Raw genomic sequence first — 14,768 nt, 5'->3', positions numbered from 1 at the left:
AGAACGATCCAGCCATGCTAGAGAGGATTCATTAAACAATTGGCGATGCAATTTTTAAAAAGGGGTTCAAGGAGTGGGGTGTGAAATATTATAATATATTTGTACTACTTAACAGGTATGTCTACACATGTAATTATGGTGCCTGAATAAACTGTGGAGCTTATTGCTCCGGAGTTAATTGCTCCCAGGTACACCATTTGAATGTGCACCTCGGAGCAATAAGCTCCACAGTTTATTCAGGGACAGCATGTTGAGCCAGGTCAAAGCAACCCTGGCTGGCAGCAGGCCTGGAAGGTCAGCCTGCCAGCCTGGGACTCTCTGACCAGGCTCCCATGTACTGCAGAGGGGATGGCTGGAGCACAAGGGTCCTTCAGTGTGGGGATAGCTGGCAGGCAACCCCTACACTGAAGCACCCTCATGCCCAAGCCAGCTGGGCCAGTGTCTAAACATGAGCTGTTGTGCATGAAAAAATGCTGCAGCAGGGTAGTACTTGTGATTACAAGTACTACCCTGCTGCAGAGTTTATTAGTTTCCTGCGCCCTAATGTGCACATGTAGACACTGGCTGCATCTACATGAGACTCTTCCTGCACAGTAGCTTGTTACTACTGCGCAGTAGGGGTGTGTGAAGTGGGCCATATTTGATTCAAATTTGGATTCAGCCCAAATCAGGGACGCCGATTCGATTAGTTGATTTGGATCACTCTCCCTGATTCAGTTCAGCTGAATCTGAATCTGAAGAGTCGATGCTGATTCGGAGAATCAGTGATTCAGACATAGACACAGCTTTAAATGTTTTTTCTACATACCTTGAGGTAGCAGGCATGGCTCATGATTGCTGCAGTGCTGGGGTGCGTAGAGTGTCCCACAGAAGCATGGGGGGCTCTCCAGCACATTTGGCAGCAGACCCAGAAGTGGACCAGAAGTACTTCCGGTCCACTTCCGGGTCTGCTGGGGAGCATGCTGGGGGGGCCCCTGTGCCCCCCTGGCCCAGCAATTAGCCGCAAGGGGACCCCAGGTGCCCCCACAAAACCCAGGAGGCACCAGTCGCTGAGCCAGGGGGAAGCGGGGGCCCCTGCCAGCATGCTCCCCAGCAGACCTGGAAGTGGACTGGAAGTGCTTCTGGTCTACTTCTGGGTCTGCTGCCAAGGGTGCTGGAGAGCCCCCCATGCTTCTGTGGGACACTCCATGCATCCCAGCATCACAGCACTCATGAGCCCCTGCTACCTAGAGGTATGTAGAAAAAACATTTAAAGCTGTGTCTATGTCCAAATTGCCGAATCTTTCCGAATCTCTCTGAATTGCTTTGAAGGTCTCCAATTCGATTAGGAGAGATAAAATGGTCCTCTGATTCAATTTGGATTCAGAGATTTGGCCAACAAACTGGGCCGAATCTCTGCCAAATCATATCAAGGACCGAAGCTTTGCACAGCCCTATTGCACAATAGTGACTCTAGGTATGAACTGTGATGCCAAACTACTGTGGAGTTGTAACGAGCTACTGTGCAGTACTAACAAGCTATTGCTCAGTAAGTGTCACTAGGCAACGGTGCTGGGCACTACTGCATAGTACCTCCAGTTACTGTGCAGTCATTTAGTACTTGGTTATGCAAGTGCTAAATGACTGCTACTGTGCAGCGGGAGGCTCATGTAGATGTACCCACTGAGACATTTACTGCGGAGCTAATTAGTCAGCTCCACAGTAAATGTCTTGTGTAGATGCACCTACAGGGCTGTATTGCTGTGCCAGATGTGAAGGGACACGGCTATCAGTTATGTGTAGGTAACCAGAGAAGGAACACCCCAAATATCTACCTTGACTTCCTTTCTTTTATTCTATTTACAAGCAATATTTAACAGTCTGCTGTTATGGAGTAGCTTTTAATCGATTGGAGGTCTGGGTTTTCAAGGCCAGGGTGAAGAAAGATCTTTCAGGATTGGAGATCATGAAGCATCTGATTATCCTATCAGGGCAAACTAAATGAAGGCAATCCTAAGTTAACATAGGATACCTGCCATTATTTTTCTTTAACTGATAAAATTCAGCATTCCCTTCTCTTCTTAGCATAGGGCCTTTTACAGGGAGGCGATGGTCACGTGCCAAGTGACCAAATAGTATGTGGTTTCCTCTGCTGTATAATGCTACCCCTGAGTCAGCCCTATTCCTGGGTTCTATGTATAGTACAGAGTTCTCCCAGTCCTCCAGGGGACTGCTTCTTTTACGTATACTTGCAAGTAAATAACAGACTCTGTTCTGACTGCTTATATCCTTCCTTAGTGGCATGAGTTGTTCTTAGGGGTGGCCCAATTTTTTAGCACTTTTAAGTGAAGTTTGTTTTGGTTTTTTGTTTGGTATTTTTTTTACAAAAGAATTAAAAGGGCATAATTCCTCTTCTCCTTTCATCATTCCCATGCAGTGTAAACAGTATGTCAGGTGGTGGGTGTCTATAAACACAGAGTAGTACAGTTCTGAAGTTGCAGCTGGTCTTGTTCAGATACTAATCTGTTGCAGTTTAAGCAGAGTGGGATCATGTCATTCTCTGGTGCAAAACACGTACACATAATTTTGGGCTGGAATGTAGTTTTAAACCCACATTGGTGTTGGGAGGAGGATGAGCTGTGCACTAATAACAGCTCCCAGAGATGCTCCCTGTTGTGCTTGGGAGGCACACATAGCAGCAGCTGCTGGTACGCCTCTTTGCAGGGATAAGTTTGTACATCTTCCTGTGCCAGTCCAGCTGGCATTTGTATGTGAACAGTGTCTTTGCCTCCATATAAACTTTCCTCATTTTTGCCACTGGAGTGCACAGAAGAGCAATATGAGGAACAAATCTCTTTCTGATTTATCCCTATACCTGCACGAGCATTTTTGGCAAAGCAGTGTCTAGTAATTTGTCATGAGCATTTCATTGTGAGAGATCTGAGCAGTTGTATATCCTCCCCATTGCTAAACGGGTGGCTTGAAGCTAAAACATAAATTCACAGGGGCAAAATGTCTTGGACCAGTTGTCTTTATGCTTCAAACATCACCATCTAAGTATTGTTTAATCTGTACAGAGTGAAATAATGTGAAGCCTCTAGTTATGCTTTTATTAAACAGTGAGCCAGTGACTGGCCTCTTGTGTTTAAATTTAAGATGTGGGGGGTGGAAAGATCTAACAAAGTGCTTCATTCTGTGGATCAGACAAACGGTTATGTAGCATTAGCCAAAAAGAACCCAGGTTCTATTTTCTGAGAGGGTCACACATCTGAAATGGACTGTTAACATAATTAGTAGCCTTATAATTGTACAGCTAATTTAATTGTGGGGAAGAGATCTGCTGGCAGCAGAACCAGTCTCCACATTCTTTAGTAAGTGATCTCTCATTACCTAAAAGAGTAATTTCACTACTTTAGTCCAGCAAGAACTATATTATATCTAACTCAGCCCTTCTGCAATATCAGTTCAGTAAATTTTCTCAGTGCCCATGGGAGACAAGTTTTATGGATAATAATACATTTCTATAATAAATCACTTTCTTATAAATAACTATAAATCTGTTTCCTTCAGGTAGTGAACAAAGAAGCAGTAACAGACACTAGCTGACTCTGTCCTTTGTCCTTGGAATTAAGAGTTGGGAGTTACACTGGGCAGTTAGTTGGCCTTCTTAGCCAGTGACCTACATTTTAGGTACATAATTTAGATTATTGTCTGCTCAGTTTAAAAATGTATCACTGTGATGGGAAACAGGATCCCTCTCCTATAAAGACAAAAATAGAAGCAGAAGTTTCTCAAACAACCACCATGAGGAAAGTAGCACATTTATTTTTATTTATAATAATAAAATAAAAGGTTTTGCTATATTGTTGTTCCATATGAGATACAATACTGATGTCCTCCGTAGGCTTTTGATCAAATTATTTGGACATTGAAGTGACATTATAAGAGGCATTTCACTGACATTGCTTTGCTGTAAGATTCTTATCTCAAAACTTACGTGTGTGCTTTAGGATAACTACAGGTGGGTAATAATGAATTGTGCTGTTTAAGTTTCTGACAGAAAAGTCTGCAAATTTCTTTCCATAAAACACGTAAATTTCTTATTTTGCCATTGTCAGATGTTTAATTCCTACTGATCATAATGGCAAGAATAATTTTGTATCAGTGGCAGAAAAAAAACCCTTTTGCCTCTAAATAGTGAATGATATATTCTAGTCCAATGGTACACTTAAGTGGTGGTGAAGTCAGAGAAACTGAAAGATTCTCAGTGCATAACAGGGGTGCAGGGGATTCCTCACTGCTGGATGAAACTGCATGAAAATATTAGTAAGGCCTCAGAATTTTAGAATCTCGCTGCCTACACTTGGAAAACTAGACTCGAAAGCAGGGGTATCCAACTCATTTGGCCCTGCAGGACAATTTGACCATGGGGCTTCTCATGGGCCAGATCCAGTCTGCAGGCCATAATTCTGATACTCCTGGTCAAAGAGTGAGAGTTTTCAGCCTTAACCTAAATTGCATGTATAAACTCACAAGCTCTATCCTGAGCATGATTACCTCTTCCATATTTTATCTGAAAAAGATTAAATGAAATATTAACTGGCATTGGCGATGCATGGGTGTGCACGTGCACCACCTGAGATTGGCCACTGAAAGTAGGGGTACCGGGAGAAGCGTCAGCGTGCCCTCCCTGCCCTGAGAGAAGCCCTGGTGGCAAAACCGAAAGTGCTAACAGAAGTGCCCCTCAGTCGGCAATCAGCCACTGGGGGATCACCCCCCTCCACCCCACACCACCCCACCCCCACAAGTCGGTGATCTGGTGCCTCTCCAGACTCAGGAGGCACCAGTTGCCCATGTTAATTGGGAAAGATTGAGTAGAAATCAGTTTTGTAAAACTGAGATTTTGACAGCCATGTTTAGTCTCTCTTTCACTTTCCATCCAATTTCCCGGTTTATATATGAATATTTACAAAGAGACTAAAACAAATATCTTCTTCTTTCATATAACAAAAACAGTGTCCATATCTTTATCTTTGTGCGCTTTGGCATTTTTGTCAATTCAGGAGCTCTCAGAGATGTTACCAGGGATCATCACTACATGGAAGTGGCTCTCGTTGATCCCCAACAAATATCTGAAAGTAAAATAATATTCTTTTCCTTCATGCATTACTCAGTACCCACCACCAGCTAAGAAGACCAGAGTCACACTTGGGCTGTTTAGCAGTTCTGTTTTTAATTGTCAAGGAACAATAGAATACCTCTAGCACATTCTTTGGCAGCTATTCTGACTAAAGAAGGTTAAATTAACAAAAACTTATTTTTACCAGTTAACTAAGCAAACATGACAATACAGCTAGGGAAGGGAAGCACAGATGGCATTTTAAAATGATTTCTAACATTTTTTGGAAAGATGTCTGTCTTCAGAAAGATATCTGAAGCTGCAAAGATAAATGCCTTTCATGCATAAAACAATATCTACTCACAAATATGTTTTTATTAGGCCTTTTCTAAACATGCATGGTCCACTAGGTTTGAATAAATATCTAAGGATTGCTGTCCCAGAATATCCCAATAAGCCTTGCAATCTCTGTTTGATAGCATGCAATTCTAATTCTTCAGGAGCAGTTACAAAATCTTAGTGGTGGAGAGAAGGTCCATTTAAAAAACATACTTTTTCTTACTGTGCTCACCAATTGATATATTCTTATACCATTATAATCACCATTCATGAAGCATTGGCTTATCTTTAACACAAACCTGATCTCTAAACAGCTTGCACTGGCTATTAAAAACTCATCTACTAGTAATCTATGCAAACAGAAAGAATATGCTTGGATATCAAGCTATGAATAGTGAAGAGCTGCTCTTAATAACTTTGAATACTGCTTGTTAACTGGGTTATTGGGGGTATGTACAGGTGCTAGATCGATCTAAATGCCTAATTGTACAAGTGTGCAGGGGGCTTGACTTACCTAAAAATGATGTGTTAATCTATGTTACTTCACCTGAGTAAGAATGTTAACTTAGATCGATATTGGGTTAAACCAATCTAAGAAAAGATTAACCTAATCTTACAAATGCCTGTATGTGTTCACAGCGCAGCCCCAGGACTGGGGAAGCCCATCCACTTGGATTTTACAGCTGATTAGGCCATTTTAGCCCACCAGTTGGGCAAACCCCCCTGTAAACCTACCAACCCCAGTGTGGTTTTGCCAACTCCCTCCCAGACCTGCCAAATCTCTTAAGGACCTGTTAGCCCCTCTCTGATCCTTCTCATGCCTGCCCTTACCCCAAGTTACTTACACCGTTATTCTCACTTGGCTCCCAAGAGTAGCAAACACCTGTAAACATCACTCCCAGTCTACATTCTTGCAAAGTGGACTGGGTACGGTGAATGACTGTACACACCTTGGAAGGCTAACTGCACTAATTTATTTGTTGAGTTCAACGGTGGATTATAACTGGAGGGGGAGGGAGGAAGAAAGAAACCAGGAAGTAAGACAAGGGCTCAAGATAAGGTATCCTCAGTAAACACATAAGGATTCTTATTAAACAATGATGAATTAGTTCTCCAAGGAGTTGAGATAAACTGTTACTGAACCTACTGAACTGATTTTGAGATGCAAAGTCCAGTAGAGTAACTGGAGGGGCACTCCCAAGACAGAAGCCCTAGGTGCTGCCTTTGCAGGAAAGCACAAAAACAGCCACTGTTGCCCTGTGCATGGAGCTGCCCTGACAAGGTCAAGACCCAGGAACTGACAGGAACAAAGAAACTATGGCTGGAGAAAAAGTCCTGCTAAAAAAGAAACATTTGGGGAGCTGTTTGGGTACACAAGACAAGTATCCACTGGAGTTGGCTAATGAAGTCACGCCTACCTACAATGCCATCAGAGAATAATGCTTCTGGATAAGATAGAGGCAGGTAGACTAGGCATGTCTACACATGCAATTAGTGTATGTGAATAAACTCTGGAACTTATTGCTCCAAAGTTTTTTTGCTCCCAGGCGCGCCATTCAAACATGCGTCTGGGAGTGAATAACTCTGGAGTGACTAGCTCTATTCATTATTCATGTGCAGCATGTGGAGCTTGGTTAGAGCAGCCCCAGCTGGTAGGGGGCCCTAGTGGTCAGCCTGCCAGCCCAGGGCTGCTCTGACCAGGCTCAATGTGCTGCAGAGAGGCTGGCTGGGGCATGAGGTGCTTCAGCACAGGGCTAGCCAGCAGGCACCCCAGCACTGATGCTCCTTCATGCCCCAGCCAGCTGGTCAGCCTCTACATGTGCACTACTGCACATAAAAAATCTCTGCAGCAGGGCAGTACTTGTATTCTCAAGTACTGCCCTGCTGTGAAATGTATTAGTTTCATACGCCTCAATAAGAGCTGACATGTAGACATTAAGACATTTACTGCACGGTTAATTAATCAACTGCCCAGGAAATATTTCATGTAGATGTGCCCTGTATGTTTTAAAATACTCTCTCTTAATATCCTTTTTCTCCAAATGATTTGCTCTTTCCAAAACCAAGTCCTAGTCCAAGATTTCAATAATCTCATGTTTGTAACTGGGAGAATTAAAGGCCAAAAACAATGAGGGGGTGCAGTCAGAGGGTATCTTTATACTTCAGCAGCAGTGAGTCCTGACTTACCATGACTTACTTGCTTCTGCTCACATGTGTGAAAAAGGGAAATATTTCAGAGAGGATGCTCTTAGGCTTCACCTTCAAGATTGCCAGAAACAAATTCTTTAGAGCAACCACAGATGGATGGCTGAAGTGTCCTCAGCAATATATTTCTAGGTTTACAGCACATGAGCAAGAATAGGTTGGGTGGTCATGCTTTAGGAATATCCTGCCTAAGGCTCGCGGCCACTATGGGACAGACATATCCAGAGAGCCCAGGAAAAGACAGACACAGCTGGCTTTATAGATCCCCGAAACATACTGATTTGATATTATATATATGCACTGATACATAAGTTCAGAAATACTGTTGTATGTATCTGGGTATTAAATGCAAACAATACTAATCTTGAATGGCAGGCCTTGCCAACTTTTGACCAGTAGGTGGAAGAGATGCAGCCGTAAAACATTACAGACTGGCCTTTGTATTAGCTTCTATCCTATGCTATCTTAGAGTGAAAAGCCTGAAAGTTCTAAAAGTTTGTAAAGTTAACTACCTTCTTTTACATTGGTAGAAAAATCCTAAACTTTTTTTATAGATTTTTATGTTTTTAGGGTGTGACATATGACTGTGTGCATGCATGTATATGGCAGCATGTAGACCCTCCAAATCAGAGGCACCAGAACTTAAAACCCCTAGATTTAAACATCTCTAAATATTGTCTCATGAAATTATTCCTGACAGTGTGTTTTGTGTCCTATGTTTAAAAGTTCTGAGAGACTTGAGATGACTAAAGCTGTGCAACTTCTGAAAGAGTGTTTTGTTGAAGTGTGTATTATGATATCTTTGTTGGGAGCAGAGGAAGGGAAGTGTTAGACACCATGTGAGAACTCAATTTGAAGAAGCAATTTTTATGATTGTTTCTGAAATTGTGAGCTAAAACTAGATTATCTAACATCTAGGACTAAGGCATCTGTTTAGAACTTAAGGTTTTTTTGTAGTGATTTGATGATTAAAGTAATCAGTTTGACTTGAAATTTAGTTGACATTGATATTCTCTTGGTTTGATAATAGGCATATTATATTTTTGTTTAATATGTTTAGTAGTTTAGCTGATTCACGGTTGTGTATGTCCCTTTAAAAAGAATTCGTGATTGGGAACCATTCCAGTTCAGTATGTCTGGGGGAGGAGGAGACTGTAGGAAAGAATACTCACTGGAAAGTTGTCAAGACAAATAAGAAATAAAATAACTAAAATGAACTGAATGATAACACTTCTAAACCAGTTCAAGTCTACTTGACTTAGAATTTCTATTCATTTGATTTGTATCTGCTCTTTGAGGACCCACAGTCATCAAAAATGAAAAATAATGTTATTCCAAGACTGTTTAATTGTCTTAACAAGCTCAGAGAGCTTGCCAAAGTTTGACAGAACCTTGCACTGTTCAGAGACTGATTACCGTCCAAGGACATTCAGGCAATTACATTCTTGCAGATGTCATGATGTCAGATTTGTGGGTAATGATGAGCCAAATGGCATTTGGGATACTTGACAAATAGCAGCTGAGAAATGTGGATTGTTAGAGCAGTCAGAATTATTAGGCCTCTCAAACAGCAATACAAATACTTATATGGACAAAAAGGGATATCATGAAGAGCTGTTTAGTTTCTAAGGGCTTGATTCAAGGGCATTGGAGAACTTTCTGCTGACAGCAATAGGCTTTTTGGATCAGGCCCTTAATTGGGGCGAACCATTTTGAAAAATTAAATCTGAATCCAGAACCTTTGCATATACAAAGCCCTCCTTGAATCCAGGCTGGCAAAGTTTGCTTATTATTATTGCTCCTTATTATATTGTTGACCCTGTCTTCCCTTTCACTGTTTTTTGGTTTTTTGTTTGTTTGTTTGTTTTTTGCCATCCTCAAATCATGCCTCAGTGAAAAGCTTTTCTCTGTGGCTCACTTTCTCTTGTCCTCTTTCCTCTATTGGTCCCTGATATCTTCTGCCAGATGCAGTTGGATGATCTTGTGATTTTTTTCCTTTAATGCATGCACTGCCCTTACACAGAAGTTTTTGTGGTGTTGGATATACTCCCAGTTTTGAGGAACTTTCTCTTGAGAGTCTTGTAGGGGGGAAAGACCTCCCTTTATCGTCATGAAATGCAGGTTTTAATTAGTTATTAACCCTGGGGGGAATATCACATAGTAAAAAGCACTGATTCTCAGTCCTCAGATCATTAACGCCGTTTTTTATTATGTGATTTAAAGTTTGAGAGAAAAATGTAGAGTTTAATGGAGAGACTTGCAAAAGTTATGTGGGTGTGTGGTTTTGTGGTATAAACATGAGTCTGGGCATTCACCATTTCAGCTTATTTTCCCTGGCTGGGCACTGTACTATCTGGGGAGGGGGAGATTTGCGTCTCAGCTTCTTATATGTAAAGTAGGATAATGTTACTAACATCATCTGAGAATGGAGAGATTTAATTATTACAAAGGGGGTTGACATAGTCTGCTAGTATGTGCTACAACACTGAAAAATGCTACTGTTAGTTATTAGCAATAATACTTATAACAATAATTAGTGCACCATATTGGCAATGTCTGACTGCATTTTGTAATTGCAGGTGATACAGATATCCCTTAGTATTATGAGAGGGAAAAAAAATCCTGTCTTGACCTAGTCTTGAAGATTCAATTAAGGCTTTCCATATTATTGGTATTTTTGTTTTTTAACATTAAAGTTTGGTTAAGGGAATATTTTCCAAATTCATATAAGAAAGCTCATGTATATTAAACTACTTTTAAATCTCAACCTGATTTCTTATCCCTGAGAATTGTGGCAGTACAGTCAGATGACATCTAGACTCTAGATAACAATTTAACTATCAGAATCAGATGACACAGACACTCTAGATGACAATTTAATCATCGGTTCTTTAATATGTGTCATTCTTTACATCTGCAATTGTAGACACTCCTAGGATGTTTGACATTATGGCCAGGTACAGAAGTTACACTTATTATGTGGTAGGCAATACAGCTGTAACTGAAAAAAATGCTCAGGGTACAAAGAGTACTGTAAAAATAGTGGATTCTGCTCTAAGATAACCCTGGATGAATGTGGTATCAGACTTCGGTGCTGTAGGTTACACCACCATAACAGACATCTGTTCCACATCCCATTGTGACTCATGGTAGGTGACACTCAGCTGACATCCCAGGGAGCATTGTGGTACCCAATCACCCCCTGCTTGCAGGGAGGTGTTCTAGCCTAGGCAAGACCTAGTTTCCTCTGCCCAAGTGCTGGGCCAGCCCCAGCTCTGGTCTCTCAGTGACTCTAGGTCTGTTTTCAACCTCCCGCCCCACCTTGTTCCCTCCAGCCAGCTATGAACCATTTTCTGGTACTATCGCTCAGTGTGTCAATTCCATCAACCTCATCTGGGCATTTGTAAAGGTTGCAGCTTTCAATTAAGTCCTGTGCTATCTGCTGGATTCTGCATTCACGCAGGGAACTGTCCAAGACATTCATCTTGTACATCATTGTTTTGATGCATCTGTATCTAGATCTCAGTATGTTCAGCTTGACCCACACTTCTCTGCCAAGGTCATGCCCAATGGGGGACTGCTTGGTGTTGGTATAAAATGCTGTAAGAATAGATTTCAGGCCAGATTACTCAGAATAATCATTTCATTCACCCCACCCTATATCTAAATTTAGTACAACACACAAGGCCACAATACTTGGCCTGCTGGGCTGTCCATGGGCCCAGCAACCCAGTAGCAGGGGAGCAATTGGGGTCTGTCTTCTTATGCCACTTGGTCTAACACCCTAGAGTACAGGGAATACATCTGTGTGTATGCAAGTTGTGTTTCCTGTTATATGTTTCCACACACTGTTAAGTACAATGTTGAGCTTTCTAGTGCAACTTCTAGACATGCAGGAGCACAGTAATCTGCTGTGGCATATATCATTGCAAGTGTGGTGGTTCTGACCACATGCTGAAGTTGGCAAACCATGTTGTGCTGGCTTAATATCTTAAGGCAGATACCTGTGCTGAGACTTTACTGCTGACCTGAATGTAATTTTTATAGGTGAGGGAAAAGTCTAACGTGACTCCTTGATTAGTTGGGGTATGCTCATGGGGAAGGATATAGTGGAGTCGCCTACTCTGATATTCAGCATGCTCTTGGCTCAATGATTGTCCATGTGGAAGACTGGTGATACTGACTTATTGATGCTCCTCACTGACCTTGTGCCTCCAAACACCCCCCACCTCAACCCGTATACCACTGGCCTGGAACAAAGGTTGGCTGCCAGGCTCAGTCCTCCCTATAGTTGTTGGGGGCTTATAAGTTTGTGTTACATTGAGTAGGGCCATAAATCTGACATAAATTGACAACTGACCGTCCTATTCCTCAGGTCATGTTGCTTTCCTGAGAGAGGGCAGCATATTTACCTGGATCCACCTGACACAAACACTAACCCAAACAGACCCTGATATATACTGAAAGTTTTTTTGAGTCCCACAACCAAGGTGTAACCAACAGGTAAAACCGCACATTTTTGGTGGCAATCCTCAAGGCAACATTTGGAAAAGCAGCTACGAATGAGCTGCAGGTAGGATACAGTGGGAAACAGGAATTCTCCCAAACAAACTGCTGCCTCCCCCCCCGGCAATTCCCTCCCTCCCTGAGAACCGGAGAAGGCTCATCCCTTCAGGCCCTGATACTTGGGTTTTGGACCTTCTCGGCTCCCCCACCAGGTAGATGGAAACCAGGTATCCAGGCTTTCCCAGCTGGGAGGCAGAACACAGGCATTCTGTGCCATGGTCAGTGCCGGATCATGAGGAGCTGCACAGCTTCCAGCTCTGGGTGGGGGGAAAGGGTATGGACAGAGGCCTCACCAGAGATCCCTTGGTGTCTCCCTTGTCTGCAGGCTCTGCATTTGGGTGTGGGAGGCCTGGTCATGAAGCCGAAGATGCTGGATCCAGGATGGTCATCCAGACACCTGCAGAGCACTGGAGGCATGGGCACTGGCAACATGAGGACCAAAGGGGACCCTTGATGTGGGGCATCAGAATGCACAGGTTGGCGACTACTTGCATCCACGCTGCTGTGACACTTGAATGAGCTGCCCAGGCCCAGGAATGTGCCGTGAAGGTCCAAGAACAAGGTCTATGAATGGCCACCCACTGTCTAAGGGAAGCAACCCATGTCACTACAGAGCTGAGAGAGTCTCCGTGCCAGGATAGGGAGCTTATGCACAAGGTCAAAGACCACTTGGGATCCAGCTACGGCACCCCTCAGTCAAAATCATGGTTTGGAATGTTAGCAGAATCATAGATATTGCCAGGTATTACCTGAGAGGGGTGGTGACATGAACACTTCTGCTATGGCCTCCATATGAACTAGACACTTTTTCTGCAAACACCATCACCACAGGCAAGGAGCTTATGTTAGTTATTGCAGAAGAACGCAGGAAATCTTGGCAGATCCTGATTGAGTCAACTGATATGATATATAATGGTAAAAAGGCATCAGCAACAATACATAAGCGAAGCAACGACACACGAAAGGTAGATCAACATTGTAATGTCACTGCTAACCAAATTGCTCATGAGATGCAAATACCCCAGAGACCTGGGTTTTTACAAGCCTCTTCTTAATGACAGAGCTGAATGCTGGTATTAATGCACTGAAGACTGGGAAAGCAGCTGGCCTTGATGACATATTTACCAAACAAATCAAGCAATTTGGACCCCAGGCTTGAGAATGGCGCCTCCGCCTATACAACTTATACATAGGCAGTCAAAAAATTCCAAAGATATGGTGAAATGCTTAAGTATTGGCACTTCTAAAGCCAGGGAAAGATCCACATGACCCAAAGAACTTCAGACCTATCCCTCTGCTATTGCACACACAAATTGTATGAACAACTGATACTAAACTGACTTGCCCCATATGTAGATAAACATCTAATCCTGAAACAGGGTGGCTTTCACCCTGGAAAGTCAACAGCAAGTCAGTTGCTCAATCTAACATTCAATGAAGATAGTTTTGAAAGACACCAAGTCACTGGAGCTGTGTTCATTGACCTAACAGCCATCTATGATACAGTTAACCATTTACTCCTCCATAAGACCCTGGAAACAACAAAAGATCTACACCTTACAGAGTTGATGTGAACCCTGCTCAAAAACTGATGTATTTTTATCAAACTGGATGGGAAGTGAAGCCAATGGATGCAACAGATTAATGGTCTCCCCCAAGGAAGCGTACTTGCACCACTGTATGTTATATAACATCTTCATGAATGACCGATCAATTTGAAACACATTTCATTCACGAAGATGACCTGTGCATAACAGCCCAGAGAATTGATGGCCTTGGATGCTGGTCCAGTGCCTTGAGGAGTTCGGAGCCAAGTGGCTCAAACCCACAGAGAGGCCATCCGTGGAACTGTTCAAGGCCATCATCCTCCAGCAGCTTATTTGGGATCTGAAAGAACAAGCACAGAAATGGGTACGACAGCATCAGCCAGAGGCCTTGGAAGAAGCAGTGCATATCACGGAGGCCTTTGTTGGAGCCAGTGAAAAAACCGCTTGTGATAGAGTGACTTGGGTGGAACCAAAAGGGCTAGCCCATCCTCTTGGCTGGCTGGGATGAGAGCCTTGGTCAGGGCCCACACCATGAGAAGAGCACTGTTCCTGATGTGGGGGCATCTGTCTTGGCGATGCCCGATGGGCTGCCTAGCCACATCACTGGCTGCAGGCTTGCATGCCAGGAAGGGGAAGTTGAATCCAGCAGTGGGGGAGAAGATGGACTCAAGTTTTGGTCTGGCCTGCTCCGAGCCCTACCTGTCCTGGCATATTGTTGATGCCCATGTGGGTGGCTGCACCTTGACAGCCATGATAAACATGCGATGCGTGCAGACCTTGGTGCACATGGTAGCACTGCCAGCCACAGCCGGCACACCCATGACAGGTAAAAAGCTGGTGTGTGTGCGCACAGCCAGTGGGAGACATACGAATGCTGACAGCTGCTGGTCATGGTCCTTTGGTGCACTCAAGAGATAGTGGTAGGGCTCTCCTGAAACCTCCCATGCTGATTAGGCATGATTGGCCATACCTAGCCAAGGTTCTGCAGTGCACCATGGCTGAGGGAGCCACTG

This window comes from Alligator mississippiensis, chromosome 3 (assembly GCF_030867095.1).
Source record: "Alligator mississippiensis isolate rAllMis1 chromosome 3, rAllMis1, whole genome shotgun sequence".
Taxonomy (NCBI): Eukaryota; Metazoa; Chordata; order Crocodylia; family Alligatoridae; genus Alligator; species Alligator mississippiensis.
Note: the sequence above shows the minus strand (reverse complement) of the source record.